Source organism: Astyanax mexicanus, chromosome 22 (assembly GCF_023375975.1).
Source record: "Astyanax mexicanus isolate ESR-SI-001 chromosome 22, AstMex3_surface, whole genome shotgun sequence".
Classification (NCBI taxonomy): Eukaryota; Metazoa; Chordata; class Actinopteri; order Characiformes; family Acestrorhamphidae; genus Astyanax; species Astyanax mexicanus.
This window is the reverse complement of record NC_064429.1, coordinates 19,371,830-19,394,488: the sequence shown is the minus strand read 5'-3', so window position 1 is coordinate 19,394,488 and position 22,659 is coordinate 19,371,830. Positions and strand designations below refer to the sequence as shown.

General features: G+C 35.5%; 1 protein-coding gene across 2 annotated transcripts in view; it reads left to right on the top strand.

The window, feature by feature from the left end:
• Positions 1–22,659, top strand: part of tmem8b (transmembrane protein 8B) — a 280,766-nt gene that overhangs the window by 252,848 nt on the left and 5,259 nt on the right. The window lies entirely within an intron of this gene.

Sequence of the window (22,659 nt, the reverse complement as noted above, 5' to 3'; positions counted from 1 at the left end):
TCTGATTTTGCTATTAATAAGTAAAATAACCATTGTTGTTTTAGTCTATCTACAGACAACATTTCTTCCAAATTCCAAATAAAATTATTGTCATTTAGAGCATTAATTTACAAAAAATGAGAAATGGCTGAAATAACAAAAAAAAAAAGATGCAGAGATTTCAGACCTCAAATAATGCAAAGCAAACAAGTTTATATTCATAAAGTTTTATAAGTTCAGAAATCAATATTTGGTGGAATAACCCTGTTTTTTAATCACAGTTTTCATGTGTCTCAGCATGTTCTCCTCCACCAGTCTTACACACTGCTTTTTGGATAACTCCTGGTGCAAAAAATGTAGGCAGTTCAGTTTGGTTTGATGGCTTGTGATCATCCATCTTCCTCTTGATTATATTAAAGAAACTCATATTTTTTTAAGTGGTCTCTTATTTTTTTCCAGAGCTGTTTATCTAACATTAACCCTGTTAGAGAACCTGAGTTATAGTCAAGCAATGAAAAAATATGAAAATGCTGTTTCTGCACACAAAATAAGAATCTAATGCTTTAAAGCAATAATATAAAAGTTAAATCCAATTAACTAAAATATTACTTAGATTTTGGAAGTGTTTAACATTTTTATTGTATGTTTGATATTGACCTTTTTATGTCACAAAAGCCATTCCTACACAGTATAATAAACATGATTAAAGCGTCTAAATCACATAAAATGAGCAAATATGAGCTCTTATTGCTTTGAGCGCCACTATGCTCTAATGCCTGAGCTGCCGTTTTTTTTTTCCAGTGAAAAGTTGTTAAAAAATTGTCTTTCCAAGTTTTGTAAATGTAAGATTATTTGGCTTATTTTAGGAACAACCTTAGTCAGTCTCACTTACAGTTCTCACCTTATTTTATGTAATATAAGGTGTTATTCTGATTCTTGAGTCCAAAGGTAGGATATAAAATCGCGGAGTTCTACTTGATTGTGCCTATTTGAAAACATTGCTAACCCCATTTACAGATTTTTTATACCATTGATTTTTTATGAATATTTTATTGAATGAACGAACCTGTCACACATACATGGCATATTAGCACACAAAAGGCTCTACCAGGAACACTGAAACAAAGGGGCATATATACACAAGGAGGGTGAGGAACACCTGGAGAAGGAAACAAGGGGGCGGGGTTACAAACAAGAAACAAGGTCACACCCACTAATAACAATGGCAGGGCTAGAGCAGAAACAGGACAATAACACAGGACCATGTGCTTAAAGAGAACATGGGGGAGGAAAACAAAACTGGGTGAAAGGCAAGACAGGAAGAAAGGAACAGAAAAGGAAACACACAAGACATACAAGAGGCTAGCGTGACAGTTTATTACTACCCTAAGTACAGTTAATTATGACAGTTATGACCTTTTTTGCATTCTTAAGACCCCAAAACCTAGACAACCTAAAAAGCATATGTTAACCAAACTTAAAACACAATATAAATAAAGACAACCATGTTCACCATACTTGTGACGGCACCACTGGTGGATTTCGGCCTCCACCTCGTGTCCTGCTTTGTGTCACTTAAACTGAGTGATGAAGAGGTTACTGGATTTTGCAGGACTTGGCAGGACATTGCCTCCATGCAGATAACAGGCCTGGCAGTTCTTCACAGCTCCTCCTGCTGAGACAAGAAGAAGCAGAATAAATAAAGTTTAGAAAGAGCGGCTCTGCTGGAAACACAGTGAGACAAATTGTCTTTCTGCTGGACGTTTGAAGTAATTGCTTGTGTGAAATGCTTTGTGATGAAGGGTGCTGCAGTGCACCACCACAGTCTGAAAACTGCTTCCAACTTTACTATAGTCACTAAAGCTAATGCTAACTAGTGCTAGCTCTGCCCATTCCTTTGACCTGTGAATCTTGAGCATGTACAGTGGCTTGCAAAAGTATGAACACCCCTTGAATTTTTCCACATTTTGTCACTTACACTTACAACCACAAACATAAATGTATTTTATTGAGATTTTAAGTGATAAACCAACACAAAGTTATGTATTAGTGTGAAGTGGAATGTATGAAATGATACATGCATTCTAAAAAGTGATTTTATGTTTTAGTTAGGAGAACTAATATTATCAAGTTGAGTGAACTTACCGGCCAGTAAAACTCAATAAAAGTTCAGAGAACTTCAACCTGAAAACTTAAAAATGTTTGTTGAGCCAATGAAAAAAATGTGATTTAAACCAACTTAGTAGTGTAGTGTCAGTGTTCTTTACACAGTGTTGGTTCATGCAGCTTTCCTATAGGCTCCTGGCACCATATATTTGCATATTGGGTGTGGCCTGTCCCTTACTAACCATCTTTGTGTTGTCTGTTGCTCAAAGCTACCTTATCCTATCCAGTGCAGCGGTATAATATGTGTGTTGATTGCTAGTGCTCAGTGTTATAGGCTGTAAGAGCAGATCACCATTATTCTGTGTTTCTAGTGATCAATCACAGTGTGTTGGCTTGGAGCTACAGAGTTTACTCTTGTACTGCTGCAGTTTTATACTGTCAGAACTGAAAAAAAAAAGCTAAATATTTTGAGAATACCCATATATATATACATACATATATTAAATCAAATAAACTAGTCCGCATAGCTTGAACAAAACTTTGAGTTAATTAAACTATTGTTGTGTGGCGTTATCATCTAGCTTTGACTCAGTTATGTTAGATAAACTTAAAATTGTATGTATTTACAACTTAACTGAGTCAAATCTACATGATAACTTGACTGAGTTGAGTTGAATGAACTTAAAATGTTAACATGAACATAACACCAGTGACACAAAGAAGTTATGAGCTACCTGATAAAGAGAATTATAGTCAAATTATCAAAATAAAATGAGCAAGTATGGACTCACCTTCTCATGCCTTGAGATGATTATTCTTTGATGACCTGTGGAAGCAGTTTAAAAGAGCTAACAATATCTAATCTGGATCTGTTTTTATGAAATCCTAAAAGTTAAACCTTAAAAAAAAAAAAAAAAAAAAAAAAAATATATATATATATATATATATTACACTAAAAATGTTTGCTCAAATGTTGAAAATTGGTAATGTGACGAGCTATTTTACATACGTAAAGCGCCTTTGAAATATGATTTAAAAAAGGAAAATGAAAGAAATCATAAGGAAAATGTGGTTTTAATGTACAGGGGTTGGACAATGAAACTAAAACACCTGGTTTTAGACCACAATAATTTATTGTCCTGACAGACAGTTCTGGTGGAAACAGGAGAGTTGAGGTGTACATTGAATTCTGTCATGATTTGGCCAGCCGTGGTTTTTTGTTTTTTGGATACAATCCGGTTAGCACCCGAACATCCCTTTCAGACAGCTTCCTCTTACAGCGTCCACAGTTAATCCTGTTGGATGTGGTTGGTCTTTCTTGGTGGTATGCTGACATTACCCTGGATACTGGGCTCTTGATGCATCACAAAGACTTGCTGTCTTGGTCACAGATGCGCCAGAAAGACCTGCACCAACAATTTGTCCTCTTTTGAACTCTGGTATGTCACCCATAATGTTGTGTGTATTGCAATATTTTGAGCAAAACTGTGCTCTTACCCTTAGCTTGGCTACCAGGCTGCTCCAATTTAGCCATGAAATCTCCCACACTAAAATGACAGGTGTTTCAGTTTCATTGTACAACCCCTGTATATACTGACTCTTGAAATTGTCCCTAATATTTTAGGCTTTTTTTTAAACCCTCCAACCTTTGTGACATGGTTTCCAACTTCAAATGGAGAAAGACCCCAATACATTTTTATACAGTTTGTGGTTGTAAGGTGACAAAATGTGAAAAAGCCACTGTAGCATGAGTGCTATTCATTTGTGATATATATATTTTTTAACGTCATATTGGGTCACCTGGTCTGAGTATCCTGTGCAGGGCTCTTGCTGGGGACCGGCTGTTACACGGAGTAATGCAGCACACGTTTATCTCGGGCAGTGTGCAGGAGCGCGCTAGCTAAGATAAACGGAGGGCACTGACATTAACTTATCCAGACAGTATTAGTCATGCCCTTACAGTTCCATTACCAGTCATCTTGTTCTTTTCACTAACTCCTCTCTGGGCCATAATGTGTTTCCTGAAGTAAGTAGATAAAAAATAATGGGTGCCGGGAGAGGAGGGGGCTTAGCCTCCGCCTCAGACACAAGAGCACGATACCAACATGGGCTTTAGAGAAACCTCCCTCGAGCTGAACGCAGGATACAGGCAGGATGAAGCGGAGAACAGTGAGGGGTGTCTTCTGAAGGTGAGGTTTGGTCGGAATATCAGTAATATGAAAGCATCTCAATTGGAGCAACTGGAGATATAGTACATGATTTTATTAAAAAATAATGATGTGTCTGATGTGTAGAACAATTAAAAGGGGTTGAAATTGGAGTTTAAAAGCTTTTTAAATGATGTCTGTGGCACTGAAACATGTTGAGGACCATTCCATTGTTGTAACTCTTCCAAATGAATTATTAATTTTTTTAAAATATTTTTTTCAACTCTAAATTCTAATAACACATTAATATTGAAAAAAAACTGTACTGGTCAAACTCAAGCAGCTTTACTTAATTTTTTACAAGGTTTCTAATATGAAGAAAAAAAAGAAAAAAGAAGCTCATGTGACATTTAACCCCTTAACCCTCCTATTATATTCATTTGTCAGGAACAGCAATACTGTTCCAGGGTCAGTTTGAACCGGTGCATGTTTAATTATCCAAAAGCAGTGTAAATATTACAAGCAGTGTAAACATATATATTTTTAATATCTCCATTACTAATTATTCTATCAATATTTACTGCAATGGTGTTCCTTACCTCTAACAGGTAATGCTTCAAATAGGATAATTCACTCATTTTTCATTAAAAAAAACTTTTTTAATGTTTCACTACTTAATTAGTAAAAAGACCAACATACAAAACAGTAGTTTTACATGACATTTAAACATAACATTGCAATTTAGTTTTAGTTTTTTTTTTTTTTTTTTTTTTTGCAGGGGGGTGGTTGCAAATATGTGAGATGAACCATTTTAATTTTATATGTTGATTACACTAATTAAGTCAAGCAGAAAAAGTTTCATACTAAAATAAATACTTTTAACTATTTTTCCTAGATCTTCAAACTTTAAACTTTTAACTTTTGGTTAACAGGCCAGCGTTTTGGTCCATATTCTGCACTGAAAAAAATAGTGTGCTTGATCTTCTTACAAAAAATCATGTCAACTTTTTGCATCAGATAATTAGGTAGATCAAGCAAGAGTAGTCATTATATTTACTACTTAATTTCTCCAGTAGTTCTAACATACTTTTTCAAATAGTTACAACTTAATTTTCTCTAAAGTAGGGCTAACATACTTTTTCAGTAGTGTCAACTTAAACAAGTCCATTGACACTACATGGGAAATTTAAGTATTCTCAACTTAATTTTCTCTTGTACACTGCTGACTGAGTTAACTCAACTTAAGTGTTTAATTTGTCCTTTTTAAAAAATGATCTGTTTATTCAAATAAACTAACAATACCTCTTTATTTTAACACACGCTTTCAAGTTAATAAAACTTTAGTAATATTCACATAATTTATCATTTTAAGTTAAACATAGGTATTCTCAACATATTTAGTATATTATTATTTAACTGCCAATACTGACAGTATAATAATGGAGCAATACAGGAGTAAACTCAGTAAAGAGTGAACTCTGCAGCTCAAAGCCAGCATACTGTGATCACCAGAAACACAGAATAAAGTTAATGTGCTCTTACAGCTCTACAACACTGAGGCCTGGCATTCAACATGTATTATAATTACTGCACTCCCAGGATAAGGTAGCTTTGGGCAACAGACAACACAAAGATGGTAAGTAAGGGAGAGGCCACACCCAATATGCAAATATATGGTACCAGGAGCCTATAGGAAAGCTGCATGAAACAACACTGTAGAAAGAGCATTGACACAGGTAGTGACTAAAACCCTAGTAAATATAACAAGACTTTAGTTTGTTGTGCAGATTGTTGTGTACCTAAGAAGATTTGTTGGGATTACATAAAAAAATTATATTAAGGAGAAATTACACAATGTCTTGTATTTCGAGCAAATATTGAGTAATTAAACACTGGATATATTCATGTAAAGGAAAACACATATTGTGGCATGGAAGAGGAAGGAAGACTCATGAGACTCATTGCAAGTACTCAACAGCTCTTTATTAACAGGCTTGCCACTCACTTATAGCCTTTAACAAGACTAGGAGAACAAAACCCAACTACCCACACAACATAAACAGCCCTAAGGTCACTAAACCAACTAGGAATCTACCGGATGGTAGATTCAGAGTGGTGCCCACCCACACAGAGGCGGGCACACAGAGACAGGCACACAGAGGCCGGCACACAGAGACAGGCACACAGCAGCCACACACACACACACAGACGCCACAATATTTTTTTGTTGTTAATAACACAGATTTAATTACATTACATTTATGTTACATGTTACGCTCAGATTTATTTATTATAATATATAATATCATTTATTTATGTAACCCCAACAAATCTTTTTAGGTACACCTGCACAACAAACTAAAGTCTTGTTATATTTACTAGGGTTTTAGTCACTACCTGTGTCAATGCTCTTTCTACAGTGTTGGTTCATGCAGCTTTCCTATAGGCTCCTGGTACCATATATTTACATATTGGGTGTGGCCTCTCCCTTACTTACCATCTTTGTGTTGTCTGTTGCCCAAAGCTACCTTATCCTGGGAGTGAAGTAATTATAATATACATGTTGGTTGGCAGGCCTCAGTGTTGTAGAGCTGTAAGAGCACGTTAACTTTATTCTGTGTGATTTTTTATGATAAGTTATGTGAATATTACTAAAGTTTTATTAACTTGAAAGTGTGTGTTAAAATAAAGATGAATTGTTAGTTTATTTGACTGAACAAATCATTTTTTAAAAAGGACAAATTAAACACTTAAGTTGAGTTAACTCAGCTTTTTAAGTCAGCAGTGTACAAGAGAAAATTAAGTTGACAAAACTTAAATTTCCCATGTAGTGTCAATGGACTCGTTTAAGTTGACACTACTGAAAAAGTATGTTAGCCCTACTTGAGAAAATTAAGTTTAAAAAAGTATGTTAGAACTACTGGAGAAATTAAGTAGTAAATATAATGACTACTCTTGCTTGGTTTACCTAATTATCTGATGCAAAAAGTTGACATGATTTTTTTTTAAGTAGATCAAGCACACTATTTTTTTCAGTGTAGAGGTGTGATTATCAAGAAAAATAAATCAGTCTGATTCTCTCCATGTATTGTATCAAAGTAATAATAAACCATGTAATGAACTATCATCAATATTCTTATGCTTTCAACTCATAAACACTCTAGTCTAACCATTTTTGAAAAGATATCTTATAGGTGTGAATATATTTAAAGTCTATACATTCAAAAATAAGTTTAAAAAACAGGTGCTTGGTAAAATTTGAGCAAAACGTGATCATTTCCAGAAAATTATAACAATTCTGCTTCTTTTTACATTTTAAATGATTATATTTTTGAGGAGCTGTATGTCTTCTGGAGTAAAATAGATCAGGGCATGTGTTTGTCTGATATAATTACTGTGTTATAAGACCTGAAAGAGTCTTATAACTGACAAAAACGGAGAAAAAAACACACCAAAACAGCCTAGAGTTCAAAGGGTTAAAGAAATAGCTGGTGTATAGATTATCTGTTCTTCTTGGAAGGCTAGAGACGAAAGAAAGCAAAAAAGTCAGACATTTCCACTCTGTGATTATTTTTCCCCCTCACCTCCGTGTTTATATGAAAAACATGAGCTGTAAATGAGGTTTTGAATAAAGTATAGGAACCCGCGTACCCAGCAGGCAACAGAAGTTTCATTACATGAAAATGGATGAGCTCATACATACAGAAGGGGGAGAAGGGGGTTGTTTTTAAGCAGTGCTGCAGCTGCCATGTTCTTTACGATGTGAGATATTGTGACAGACCTGTCGTAAGATTGTGGCGGTGGAGGCTTTACTGTATATTCAATCATGATTACGCTGTTATGGATCTGTAACTACACACTACATCTTACTTCCACACGTAGCTGTGCCTCTGCATGGGTTATATTTCATCAAATAATATGGTGTCTTTTTTGAGTCGTTCTGTTTGTGGTGTTTTATAGAATCAAAAATAAGGTACTATATAAGGACGGCATTTATTGAGTGTTTTAGGTTGTTCTTTGTTTAAATAGGAAAAGTGTGGTATTGCCATGTCACAACAATAGACAAACACAGTGTGCTTAAACTAATACCACACAAAACAGTATATATTTTCATGTTTTCATGGTTTTAATGAACACAACATGTTAAAATTCACAGAACAGAGTGAAAAAAGTGTGTGAATCTTTGGATTTAATAACTGGTTGACCCTCTATTGGTTGAAATGACCTCAAACCCTCAGGAGTAATTTTGGACAATTCCTCTTTAGTGCTGTGCAATATGACGATAAATATTATGGGGACGATAGAAAAGTGTCTATTGTGCTGCACTGAAAAAAAAGATTGTGCTTGATCTACTTAAAAAATCATGTCAACTTTTTGCATCAGATAATTAGGTAGATCAAGCAAGAGTAGTCATTGTATTTACATTGTATTTTACTCCAGAAGTGCTAACATACTTTTTCAGATAGTTACAACTTAATTTCTCCAGTAGTGCTAACTTACTTTTCAGATAGTGTCAACATAAAAGAGTCAATTGACACTACATGAGAAATTTAAGTATTGTCAACTTATTTTTTTCTTGTACACTGCTGACTTAAAAAGCTGAGTTAACTCAACTTAAGTGTTTAATTTGTCCTTTTTAAAAAATGATCTGTTTAGTCAAATAAACTAACAATTCATCTTTATTTTAACACACGCTTCCAAGTTAATAAAACTTTAGTAATATTCACATAACTTATCATATTAAGTAAACCATGGGTATTCTCAACATATTTAGTATATCATTATTTAACTGCCAATACTGACAGTATAATAATGGAGCAATACAGGAGTAAACTCAGTAAAGAATGAACTCTGTAGCTCAAAGTCAGCATACTGTGATCACCAGAAACACAGAATAAAGTTAATGTGCTCTTACAGCTCTACAACACTGAGGCCTGGCATTCAACATGTATATTATAATTACTGCACTCCCAGGATAAGGTAGCTTTGGGCAACAGACAACACAAAGATGGTAAGTAAGGGAGAGGCCACACCCAATATGCAAATATATGGTACCAGGAGCCTATAGGAAAGCTGCATGAACCAACACTGTAGAAAGAGCATTGACACAGGTAGTGACTAAAACCCTAGTAAATATAACAAGACTTTAGTTTGTTGTGCAGATTTGTGTACCTAAAAAGATTTGTTGGGATTACATAAATAAATTATATTAAGGAAAAAATACACAAAGTCTTGTATTTTGAACAAATGTGGAGTAATTAAAAACTGGATATATTCATGTAAAGGTAGAAACATATATTTTTGTTGTTATTAACACAGATTTAGATATGTTACATTTACTAATGTTCAGATTTATTTTTTTCAGTGTAGTTGTGCCTCAGCATGGGTTATTTTTCAAAAATTAATATGCTGTCTTTTTGTGATCAAATGCTGTCTTTTTGGAGAGGTGCTATATATACTATTATACTTTACTGTAGCATTGCAACACACTCACACTTTTAACAACACACCGCTCCACTCCTACATACACATACAGGTTCGTCCCTCAACTGTGTCCCACCAGATACCTGTACTATGCATAGGTTCCTGTTCCCATGCCCTCAGTATACTATATAAGTAATTTATTGAGTATTTTAACTTGTTCTTTGTTTAAATTAAAAGTGTGGTATTGCAGTGTATTGTAAAAACCTGGCAATATGATATATTTATAATATGATTCTATATATAGTATGATCTACTATGATGATATAAGCAAGACAAAGTGAACCTTTTTTTATCCAATCAAACCAACCAGGAACCCGAAGTGCACAGAATTACAATATATTTATAGGAAATATTCACACATACAGCTCTGAAAAAAAAGAGACCATTATGAGTTTCTTTAATTTTACCAAATTGAAATATTTCCTCTGAAATATTATCAAGAGGAAGATGGATGATCACAAGCCATCAAACCAAGCTGAACTGCTGAACTGTATTTTTGCTCCAGGAGTAAAGGCATAAAGTTATCTAAAAGCAGTGCGTAAGACTGGTGGAGGAGAACATGCCAAGATGCATAAGAACTGTGATTTAAAACCACCAAATATTGATTTCTGAACTCTTCAAACTTTATGAAAATGAACTTGTTTTTTTTGCATTGTTTAAAGTCTAAAAGCTTTTGATCAAAACTTTACGGGATGTTTTTTTTAGTTTGATTTGTTTTTGCCTGTAAAGCCTATAAAAACATTTCAGATTTAGAATTACCCACCCCATATATAGAGTTCTATCATTTCCATGCTGAACATGCAGTAGTTTTCATTATGAGTTTTTTGTGAGGTTTAAATAAGGTTTGAGGTTTAAATAGAAAGAACAAATTTGCCTGCTTTATTTGCATATAACCAAATTGTGGGGGTCAGCATTCTTGCTCGTTGTTAGGTGATCAAATACAACTTGATGCAAAAGCTTTATTTAATTGAGTTAATTGATTAAGTTGATATTATGTCAGCACGGGATCAAATAATTATTATACACCTATATATACACCTGTTCAATTCATGTTACTAGTATATGGACTCTGTAGATCCTCTGTATCTGATTGCTGTTTGGGAAACAATATGCGGTTATATATTATTTGCGCGTTATATGACTATTATAACTGATATTTAAGTTGTACTAAAAGGGATTTTGGTTGTTAAATTGTTAAACTCAGATTTGGCTAGTGTTTACACTGCTATATTTGTGGTGGTTCAGTTACACAGATCTCAGATCACCTCCTGAAGTGATTTCCCTGATTGGACATGTTATATCTGTTTCAAATGTGAGTTAAAGGTGTGTTTACACTGCCATTTCTATGTGGTTTAATCCTGTTACACAAGACAGAAAAAGCATGTATTAATGGGGCCCTAGGCTGAGTTGACTGCAAACACAGCTTCTAAACAAAGGGAGGAAAGGGGATGAAGAAAACGCTATGCAGAGCAGATGTTTTATCCTCTGCTGGAATGATAATTAGGCGGATCATTAGGTGGCCCTTTGTTGTTCTCAGGGGTGCGTTGGGGTGTTTTAGTGTCTAATTAAGCATCTAACTAACATGGTATTGTAAGAACGATGTGCCGTCCACTGTGTTTTTTTTTTCTTGGTCCCTGTCTGGTAATGCTGCAGTGGCTTTATTTTAATTTTTTTTTCTACATAGTAAATCAATATTAAAGTCATCCAGACTATGAAGAAACACATAAGGAATCATGCAGTAACTTAAAAGTGTTAAACAAACCAAAATAGTTTTTTCGGTAGGCATTTAGGTGCTCTTTTTATTATTGAGGTTTACTCAGAAATGAACTTACCCTGTGCAACAGAGGAAACTCTTGCTATTCCTTTCCTGAGGACATCCTGATGAGAGCCAGTTTCATCAAGGGCTGGGTATCGAAATTTGATACAAAAAAGCACAGATCAAAATGTCTCTGTACTACAGAGTACCGAAAGGTCTAAAACAATTTGTTGCCTGTTTTTAATTCTTTGCATGAAATGCAAGTAAACTCTCTCTCTCTCTTTCTATAACAATCAAGTCTGCCATACCTTAACCACACTAGGCTTATTATTATTACGTTTTTTTTATTATTAATTTTATTTCTCACAATAATACTGGGTTAAAAATGCCAGCCAAAAAAAAAATCATGATTTCAATAATTTTAAAATGATTGACACCAATTTAATTTTCCCAACCTAATGCTGTTATTACTTAAAAATAACTCTTAAAAACTGAAATGAATCCAGTAGTATGGTTCGGAAAAAAAATATGAATATTTGTAGTTTAAGCAGATAGTGCTTAGCTCCACAAGATCCAAAAGTATGGTATCATGTTGGTTAAAAAAAGGTACTGTTTGGGTATTGGTACTGTATCCAATGTACCGTACTGGTATCGGTATCGAAAATTTTAAAACGATACCCAGCCCTAGTTTCATCATAATGTTTTTTTATGGTCTTTGCGGCAACTGCACTTGAGGATACTTTTAAATTTATTCAAATGTTTCAGATTGACTGACCTTCATTTCTTAAAGTATTTTTCTTTACTTATTTAAATAGTTCTTGCCATAATAGGGATTAGAACATTTAATCAAATTAGAGCTATTTACTGTATACCAACACTACCTCTCAAAACTTTACAACTGATGCTCTCAAACACATTAAGAGACAAAAAATCCCAGTCATTAACTCTTGAGAAGTTCAGAACAGCTGTTAACTGAAAGCCTGAAAATCCAGATGACTCTACCTCATAAAGCTGACTGAGAAAATCCAGCCAAGATGTCATCTAAAAATGTCATCTAAGCAAGAGGGTCCTTGGTTGAAGAATCTAAAATATAAAACATATTCTGGTTTGTTTAACACTTGTTTTGTTTATTAAATAATTTCATTTGTTTTTCTTAGTAGTTTGGATGACTTTAGTATTAATCCACGATGCAGAACATTTTTTAAATAATTAAAAACACTAAATTTAAGATGTGTCCAAACATTTGATTGGTACTGTATTTTTCATAAACATCACCAGTCCCTTCCTAGCAGTAACACATTGCTTTTTTTTACTTTGTAATCACATTTTAAACCAAGATAAAATGATAATTTTGTTATACATCTTTGTAAAACCTAATAAAATGCAAATAAAAATATTGTCATTTAGAGCATTTATTTGTAGAAAATAAGAAATGTCTGAACTAACAAAAAGGATGCACAGCTTTCAGACATTAAATAATGCAAAGAAAACAAGTTCATATTCATAAAGTTTTAAGAGTTCAGAAATCAATATTTGGTGGAATAACCCTGTTTTTAATCACAGTTTTCACTCAGCTTGGCATGTTCTTCTCCACCAGTCTTACACACTGCTTTTGGATAACTTTATGTCATTGCTGGTGCAAAAATTCAAGCAGTTCAGTTTGGTTTGATGGCTTGTGATCATCCATCCTCCTCTTGATTATATTCCAGAGGTTTTCAATTTGGTAAAATAAAAAAAACTCATAATTTTTAAGTGGTCTCTTTTTTTTTCCCAGAGCTGTATCTATACAGTTTCTGTAATGATTATCCCCAATTTCTCACCCGTTTTAATCAGTGGCTTCTTTTTAAAATGTAAGCATATTATTCACTTCCCTGGTTCAGATACTTTTTAGGGACATTTTCTCTAATACAATTTTGCTTGTTTGGTGCCCCTTAAACTGATTAAGAACTAGAGCATGGTTTCAGGTGTAAATTGGGGTAGTATAACTGAATATAGGAGGTATTCATGTTTCATAGTAGTGCATGGTGTGCTTATCATTAATATCACCCTGTTTATAATGTAGTTGCAGTGAGGGCTGTCATGGTGAATGTGCACAGACTCGCTCAAATTAAATCAGTGGAGCTGAGCAGAGGGCTGCAGTCGTGTGGAAGCAATGTGTGACAGGAAAAAGAAGAAGAACCGAGAGACAGAGTGAGGTGAAGTGAGAAAGAGAAAGAGAGAGAGAGAGAGATGCAGTGAAACAGAGCAAGAAAGACTTAACGTTTTGTCCAAAACACACTCATCGTCAAAGAAATCATTGCAGTAATAGTTGAACCCAGAGGAAAGTGGAAGATTGCATCAGTATTCAGAGAGAAGATAAAGCTTACCAGAAAGAGTAAATGATGAAAAATCTAGACTGATATTGGCAACACTTAGGGCCCTATCGTACAACCTGCACATGGCGTATCGCAGGGGTCGGCATTAGGCCTGTAAGGTTGTTTGAACTATAATGAATGATAATGAAATAAATCAATAAATAAGATGCCTCTCTGGCCAGCTTTTGTTTACATCCCTCCCCTGTCTCTCTGTTGCGCTTGTCTCGAGCTCCCTATCTCCTTATGATGATGTTTTTTTTTCTGGCTGCGTCCTAATTTACTAGCCCTGGCAGCGGTAGTGTATTGAGTGAGGAGCACTGTGTTTATTTATTTTTTTTTCCTTTCTTCTTGGGTTTACTTGCTTTGAGATCAACTGTTCTGCAATTTGGTTCAACAACCCTCTGGGCTGGAGAGCTACTTGTCTGTAGTACCCCTTCCTATTACACTTTATTTCACACCCCCCCATCCCCATCCACATTTTGGCGGTGAAAACCACAGGTGCTCCACTGACTGATTTAAACCCTGACGACAGTCAGCAGTCATCCGTCCAATCCTATATCCTATAAGCGCTGCAGAGCACAAACCCAACTTTTTATTCAACAATAAACAGAATAAAGAGTAAAATAACATTGCTGTTCCCTTAAATTAGCTGCTGGGGTTCCTTTACAGCGTGAAAACGCAGATCGGTATCCTCTGCTGAGATGCACAAAAGCACTGTGCTGTTCAGATATCAACGTGCCAAAGTCAGAGCTCACCTGCTTCTTAGAAGGAATGACAAGTTGCACACTGATTGGTTTAGTTCATGTCACGCCCAAAACACACCCATGATTAATTAAGAGAATTAGTACAGGCCTTTTGCATGCTTTGAGTCATGCAAGGCATATTTTTTGCGTCTCATTAAGCTTCACACATGCAACATGCCAGACATCTCAGCACGAAGTTGTAGAGGTTCCTAATGGTGAATGCAGCTTAAATATTCTCAAAAGATTTTGCAGTAGGGGTTGAAGTGTTGATATAAGTGCATGCAAGAGCATTCCACACACTGTATATTCAATCAGGGATAAGTCTGGCAGTGCAGATGGCCATGGCATAGTGTCTGTGTCTTTAAAGCAATCTCCTAAGACAGCAGCAGTATTTGGACGAGCATTAAACTGTTGTTGGAAAAGTGCACAAGAGAGTGCGTTCAGAAAAGTGAGGCCACTGGTTGCAGGACCTTGTTAATCTTTAAAGTCTGGGCGTTTTTAATAGCCCTATCCAGATGGGATTAGCTTCTCAGGGGGGTCCTGGGATAATTTTCTCCTTTATGGTGGGTCCTCTGTGATTTTATTCCCATCCAGAACGACCATGTGCATATTTTTCTCAGACATCCTCTGAGAAAATTACAGGCTGAATTACCTACAGTTTTTCGCTGAACTCCGGTAATTTAATTTCTGTCCGGATCCACATCTCTGAGTTTTGTATCCTCGTGTTTAATAAAATAGCTATTTGTCCACTGCCACGCACCGTAATTACACTTTGGGCGCTCGTTTCCACGGCGATCCGCATGAACACAACAGCGAGTGGAAATGGAGGAGCTACTGCAGCCAAAAAGCCAAAAATCTCACGGGTCCTCCTGTTTTTTCAACTGCAGTCCGCATGCAAGAGTTTTATCACTGAGTAGAAGTTTAAAATATTTTTCACAGACGTCTCCCTGAGAAACTAATCCCGTCAGGATAGTGCTAAAGTGTCTGTAATGAAGATTAAAGATGATTGCTAGCACTCCAGCTAAGTTTGGATGCTTGTGATAATGATAAATATTTAGTTTGTAATACTAATATAATGCTACTTTTATTAATACTAATAATGTTTATTGTTGTGATTGTGACTAAGCTTATTTTGAAAAGTTTGAATTTCAAATTACATGTTGTTGTTTATACCTCATAACATTATTATGTTAAGTATGTTTGCATCCACTAATGTTACATTGGCAATTGTACAATTACTGACATTACATCTCTTTTGCTGGATGATGCCATATGGCAGTTTATTTATGAATGTAATTGTTGAATAATAGTCTAATCATATCAATATTCTAATACATTGTATTACTTTTTCTTTATATTTCAGACCACACAGATACACACCTATACACACACACTCACATATGTTCTATTAACGAAGAAAAAAGGGATCTTCCTGGCCAGTGCTTTGATTCTTTAACAGGGATCATAGTCCATGATCTACCGCCTCAACCAGCAATCCTTATTTCTGAGTCTCACCCCTCAAATAAGCATAGTATCTGTGTCTTCAAGGCAAACTCTTAAGAAGGCACCAGGGCGTGCGTTCACAACTACCCACCTAGTTTCATTTCTGTTGGTTAATTCCTTTTGGGTGCAGTTTTTTTTTTGGCGATGAGTAAAACTTCCATCTCTCTTAACTCTTCCATCATGGCTCATAAGGGAAAGAACTAAATCTTTCAGGGATTCCCTTTCTTATCGCAGAACGCCTGCAGAAAACTCGAGAGGGCTCCTGATGGTATGAACAGAATCACAATGCTGCCAAATATAGCCCAGCCATATGAGCTGTTCCTGCTCTGAGTTTAATTGTTTTCAGCTTTGAGCTGTGAGAAGGCAGGAGCTAGATTTGAAGCACAAAACACCAAGAGTTCCAACATGCCAAGTGTCAAAGAATGATCGATTCACGTGTCATCCAATCAATATCCACTTTCTCTCAAATCCCTCACAACAGTAGTAGATGAAGTCTATTTTACTGATGAATGCTTCTTCTGAATAAACTGGATGAGCCAATAAATTACAGACCTTCTCCACTTTGCAGAACATCTCATTTCTATACAAGATCATAGATTGTGACTTTAATGAAAAAAAAAAATCCAGCATTTTAATGAATGGTGAGAGTGTGAAAACGCTCGATTTTTAGTTAACTACATCATTTGAACACATATGGCCCATTCCACTCAATGGAAGCCGTTTGCTTGTTGTAAACTTAAATTTACAAAGTAGAGATACACGTTGATCAGTTATGTATTGCTATCAGGCAATTTATAGTCCAAATACGTGATTGACAGTGATTTGAGAATTTAACCAAATCTGTGATCTGGGTCATATTGTGTGATCATATTTGACAGGAGCCTCTAGTTCCTTATTTAACCACAACATACATGAAAATATGAACCTAGCACAACCTAGAACTGCAGAACCCCATTAAAGCCAGTGTGGAAGTCTTCATTCTGAGTGCAAATGACACAAATCAAAGTACTTATAAATCTTTGAATAGGGGGCAGAGGCCGAAATATTGAGAACTAAAGGTCAAATGACCATATTAGAGATATATCTGGAAAAAAATAAGAGACCACTTCAGTTTCTGAATCAGTTTCTCTGATTTTGCTATTTATAGGTTTATGTTTGAGTAAAATGAACATTGATGTTTTGTTCTATAAACTACGGACAACATTTCTCCCAAATTACAAATAAAAATATTGTCATTTACAGCATGTATTTGCAGAAAATAAAAACTGGTTAAATGAACAAATAGGATGCTGAGCTTTCAGACCTCAAATAATGCAAAGAAAACAAGTTCGTATTCATATAGTGTTTTAAGAAAAAATAATATTTAGTGGAATAACCCTGTTTTTTTAATCACGTTTTCATGCATCTTGGCATGTTCTCCTCCACCAGTCTTACACACTGCTTTTGGATAACTTTATGCCACTCCTGTTGCAAAAATTCAAGCAGTTCAGCTTGGTTTGATGGCTTGTGATCATCCATCTTCCTCTTGATTATATTCCAGAGGTTTTCAATTTGGTAACATCTACAAAACTCTTATTTTTTCCAGAGCTATATATCCATTTGGCTTGTTTTGGCTACTGTGTCTGTACAGATCTTCACATCGAAGAGAGCTTGACCTGCCCCCACTCTCCACAAAATCAGCAAGCTGATTGGCTGTTTGTATAGAGGGGCAATTCATCAGTACTCTTTATAATTGAGGTCTTCTTGATACTGCCTGTGTTCAAATTCACATATTTGTAAACTATGGAAGTAGTAGAGTAATTCCTTATAACAACACTAACCAAATACCCCCTTGAAAGTACATCATTCAGGCCAGTACAGTGAGTATCAGAGGACAGCTAACCTAGCAAAGAATGTAAAGCAATTTGAACATGACCATGAAAAAAAAGATCTGCTATAAGTATGAATCTTTAAATAGAAGTGTGAAAAAAAATGTGAACTTTTTAACATATGGAGGTTTAACATAAATAGTGTTTTATTATCTCCATTTTAGCTTTCTATGGAGAAGGTCAGTCTCAAATACACGTATTCCATCACCAGTAAAACTCCAGTAAAACCATTAGCATGCCAGTGCATTGGAAGGAAATACTGGTCTTTGTTGTTAAAGAATTCCAAGGGCATGAACTTTTGAACTTTACAGCACTCTAGAAGGTTGTAATTTCACTTACACTATTAGAATATACCCATAAAAACAGACATTTTAATATATTGAGATATTTAATTGTGGAAGGAAGATGTGGTGTGTGTTCAGAATATCTTCACACGTATTCTTTGCCCTAGATATGGATTTGAGATCTGGCTTTTCCAGTGCATGAGCATGAGCAAGGCTGAGCAATGGATCCACAAAGAACAGAATGCAAAAAAGTGTCGCTGTGAAGAACAGCTCAAGCCAGCCATTGCCAATTAATGAAAATGTTCTACTTTCTGGAAAGCAGGAGCCTGATCGGGTCATTGTGAAGCAAGAGACACGAAGAGAGGGAGAGAGAAAAAGAAAGAAAAAAGAAAGAAAGAAAGAAAGAAAGAAAGAAAGAAAGAAAGAAAGAAAGAAAGAAAGAAAGAAAGAAAGAAAGAAAGAAAAAAAGAGCTCAATCTGAAATGTTAGTACACAGAATGCTAGAACACCACTGAGTCTTAAGTTTATGAAAAAAAGAAGAAACACTAGAGAAGACTTCATAGACCCAAAAACAAAAGGCCAAGCATTGCATTGAGTTGTTGCATGGTAATGGAAATAAAGAGTTCCTTTTCGGAACCCAAGCAATGTAACTTGTAGACTGTCCCTTTTACAAAACAAGAAATGTGATTTATAGACATTCCCTTTCAAAACCCAAGCAATGTAATCTGTAGACTGTCCCTTTCAGAAACTGAGTGCGGTTATTTGTACGTGCTCACTTGCAGAAAGTACACAATATAGTTTGTTGACTTGCCCTGTCACAAGGCGAGTGATGTTATTTTTAGATGCTCACTTTCAGAGAGCAAGCAATGTAATTTGTTGTCTCTCTCTGTCAGAAACCAAGTGATGTAATTTTTAGATGCTCCCTTCCAGAAACCAAGCAATGTAATTTGTAGATAGCCCCTTTCAGAAACCAATTGATATTTTTAGGTGCTCCCTTTTAGAGAGCAAGCAATGTAATTTGTAGACTGTCCCTTTCATAACCCGAGCAATGTAGTTTGTTGACTGCACCTTTCAGAACCCAGTGTCATCGCAATGTCATTTGTAGATAGTACCTTTCAAAGAGCGAGTGATGTCATTTTTAGACGCTCCCTTTCAGAGAGCAATCAGCTAATTTGTTGACTCTCCCTGTCAAATACCAAGCAAAGTAATTTTTAGATGCTCCCTTTCAGACACCAAGCAAAGTCATTTGTAGACATTGCCTTCCAGAAACCAAGCAATGTAAATCATGGATGCTCCTTTTTAGGAAATAAGCAGTGAAATTTGTGGACAATCCCTTCTAGTAACCAGGTAATTTTATTGATGGATGCTCTTTTTTAAAAACCAAGCAATGATATTTCTAGATATTCCATTCCAGAAACCAGCTAATGTGCTTGGTAGGTTGTCGCTTTCAGAAACCAAGTAAAGTAATTTGTTGACTGTCCCTTTCAGAAACCAAGTGATGAAATGTATAGATGTTCCCTTTCAGAAAGAGTGATGTAATTTTTGGATGTCCCCTTTCAGAGAGCAAGCAATGTAATTTGTTGACTTTCTCTGTCACAAACCGAGTGATGTAATTTTTAGACGCTCCCTTTCAGAACCCAAGCAATGTAAATTATAGATACTCCTTTTTTAGAAAAAAGCAATGAAATTTGTGAACAATCCCATCCAGTTACCAGGTCATTTTACTGACAGATGCTCCCTTTCAACACCAAGCAAAAAAAATCAGTTCTGGAATCCAGATGATGTCATTGGTATTCAGAAACCAAGCAATATCTTTTTGTACATGCTGCCTTTCAGAAACCAAGTAAAATGATTCGTTGACTCTCCCTGTCAGAAACCAAGTGATGTAATTTTTAGATGCTACCTTTTAGAAACCAGTCAAAGTAATTTGTAGACATTTCCTTTCGGAACCCAAGCAATGTCATTTGTAAATCGTCCCTTTTAGAAACGTGCGGTTATTTGTACATGCTCCCTTTCAAAAAGTAAGCAATATAATTTGTTGATTCGCCCTGTCAGAAAGCAAGCAATGTAAATTATAGATGCTCCTTGCAAAAACCCACAACCCAATTGAAAACCCCTGAAATGTAATCAAGAGGAAGATTTTTTTGCACCAGGAGTGTCATAAGACCACCCAAAAGCAGTGTGAAAGACTGGTGGAGGAGAACATGCCAAGATGCATAAAAACTTTAATTAAAAAACAGGATTATTCAACCAAATATTGATTACTGAGTTAAACATTAGTATTGTTTTTTCTAAATTAACATTTCATATTTCTGCAAATAATTGCTCTAAATTGCAATAGTTTTATTTGGAATTTGGGAGAAATGTTGCCAGCAGTTTATAGAATTAACATATACTCTTAAATAAAAACTTTTAAAGTGGTCCCTTTTTCTAGAGCTGTAGAGAGCTGTAGACAAAACTGTTTAGAAACTAGTTGGACACCTAAGTGTTTCTTTGACTGGTTAAATAGTATAGACAAAACATTTCCGATAATGTTCTTTTTCTATATTTGTTTTTGTGTTTGTACAGTGTCATCAAAAAAGGCTTACACTATTAAACCCTTTTTAGCCTGAGTGTGGCTCATTGCATGAGTCTGAAGAACCTCTTGTGCAACCTTTGTATCAATGTGACCTTAAGTTCTGCTCAGAAAAAAATGGGTAATACTTTACTTGGATACCATTTTATGGCCTCATCGATGCTCAACTGACATTCGACTAACATTTAACTGATTGTCTATTAAATGCAATTCAATCTAACCTTTATCTAAATTTTAAATGTAACTCTAAACCCAATCCTAAAATGTTGAAATTAGAGTTTGGGTTAGAGTTGGATGTAGGGTTACATTCAATAGAGAATCATTTACTTTCACCTTTTTAGTTCAAAGAGTTCAAAGGGTGTTAGTTGAAAGTCAGTTGAGCAACAATGAGGCCATGAAATGAACCATCTAAGTAAAGTGTTACCAAAATTTGCAAATCCAAAATAATTACTATGATAATTGATATGTCTTTGTCCTTTCTGGTTTCTGAATTTTTTATTGGCAGATGCTTCCTTTTAAAAAAACAAGCAATGATATTTTTTAGATATTCCCTTTCATAAAACAGGTAATGTCACTGGTAGATTGTTCCTTTCAGAAATCCAGGGTTGTTTTTTGGACACGTTTCCTTTCAGAAACCAAGTAAAGTTATTTGTTGACTCCCTGTTAGTTGAATGTCAGTTGAGCATCAATGAGGCCATGAAATAGACCATCCAAAATTTCCAAAAATAATTACTATGATAATTATGTATGTATGTGTCTTTTCTGGTTTCTATCTTTTTTATTTAGTTGAGCATCAAATGGACCATCCAAGTAAAATGTTACCAAAATTTCCAAACTCAAAATAATTACTATGATAATTTGTATGTATGTGTCTTTTCTGGTAGGGTTTCCATTTGGCCTTTCCATTGTTTTGACAACAAGCTGTTTTTTTGTTGATAAAGGTAGTGGAGAACATCAAATGGAAATCAAAGGAACCAAAGTAGACTGGAAATGGAAAACAGGATGTAATATTGTACTTCTTTCTGAGCTTTCTGAGAACATTGAGAGTAGAGGTGTTTCTACAAAGTGTTTGGTCAGGTCTATTCTAGCAGAGTAGCAGCCCCAGAGAGCACGCTGTGCAAAAATGGAGCTGGGGCTTATCTCCCCAGATTCAAATGTTACATTAGCATTGCAAAGGGGTCAGAACCCAACAGACAGTCCAGCACCGCAGCAAAAGAATGGCTCTGAATCTGAGAAGCTCCAGGTTTGACGCCCATCGTTTTTTCACGATTGCATTTACAACTCGTCCCCGAATGCAGTGAGTGCTCTTGTGAAAAGCTGGTCCACAGTGAAGTGCTTGCATTACTGATAATGGCATCAATGAAAGGCAGACTGATATGGAATAATGGAGTGTGTAGTGTCGGGGGACGGAGCGCGTGCGACCGGGCTTAGAGCTCCAGCACGCAGCACTCTAACCTGGCAGTCTTCAGAAATATCTGCCTGCATGGGGGGGAGGGGGGGTTGAAGCACTTTATAGCTATGAATTCACCACGGCCAACAGCTCAAGTGGATGCATTTAACTGTGGGGCCCAGAAGTAGCGTATCTGTCTCCCCATGCTTCTGTTTTATAGCTACAATATATTGTCACAGGACAAGATTATCCCTAAAACATTAACAAGATTAGAATTTGAGTGACTTTTGATCCCGTCTCTCTCTTTATCAGAAAACAAGACATAAAAAAAAACATGAAGCGTATACACTGCAAAAATTTTAATCTTAGCAACTTAAATCTTCTTAAATTTAGCTTAATTATCTGTTATTAGAGTTTTATACAAATATTTGACTTAATGTCTAATCTAATTGTTCTGTTTTAAAATGTTT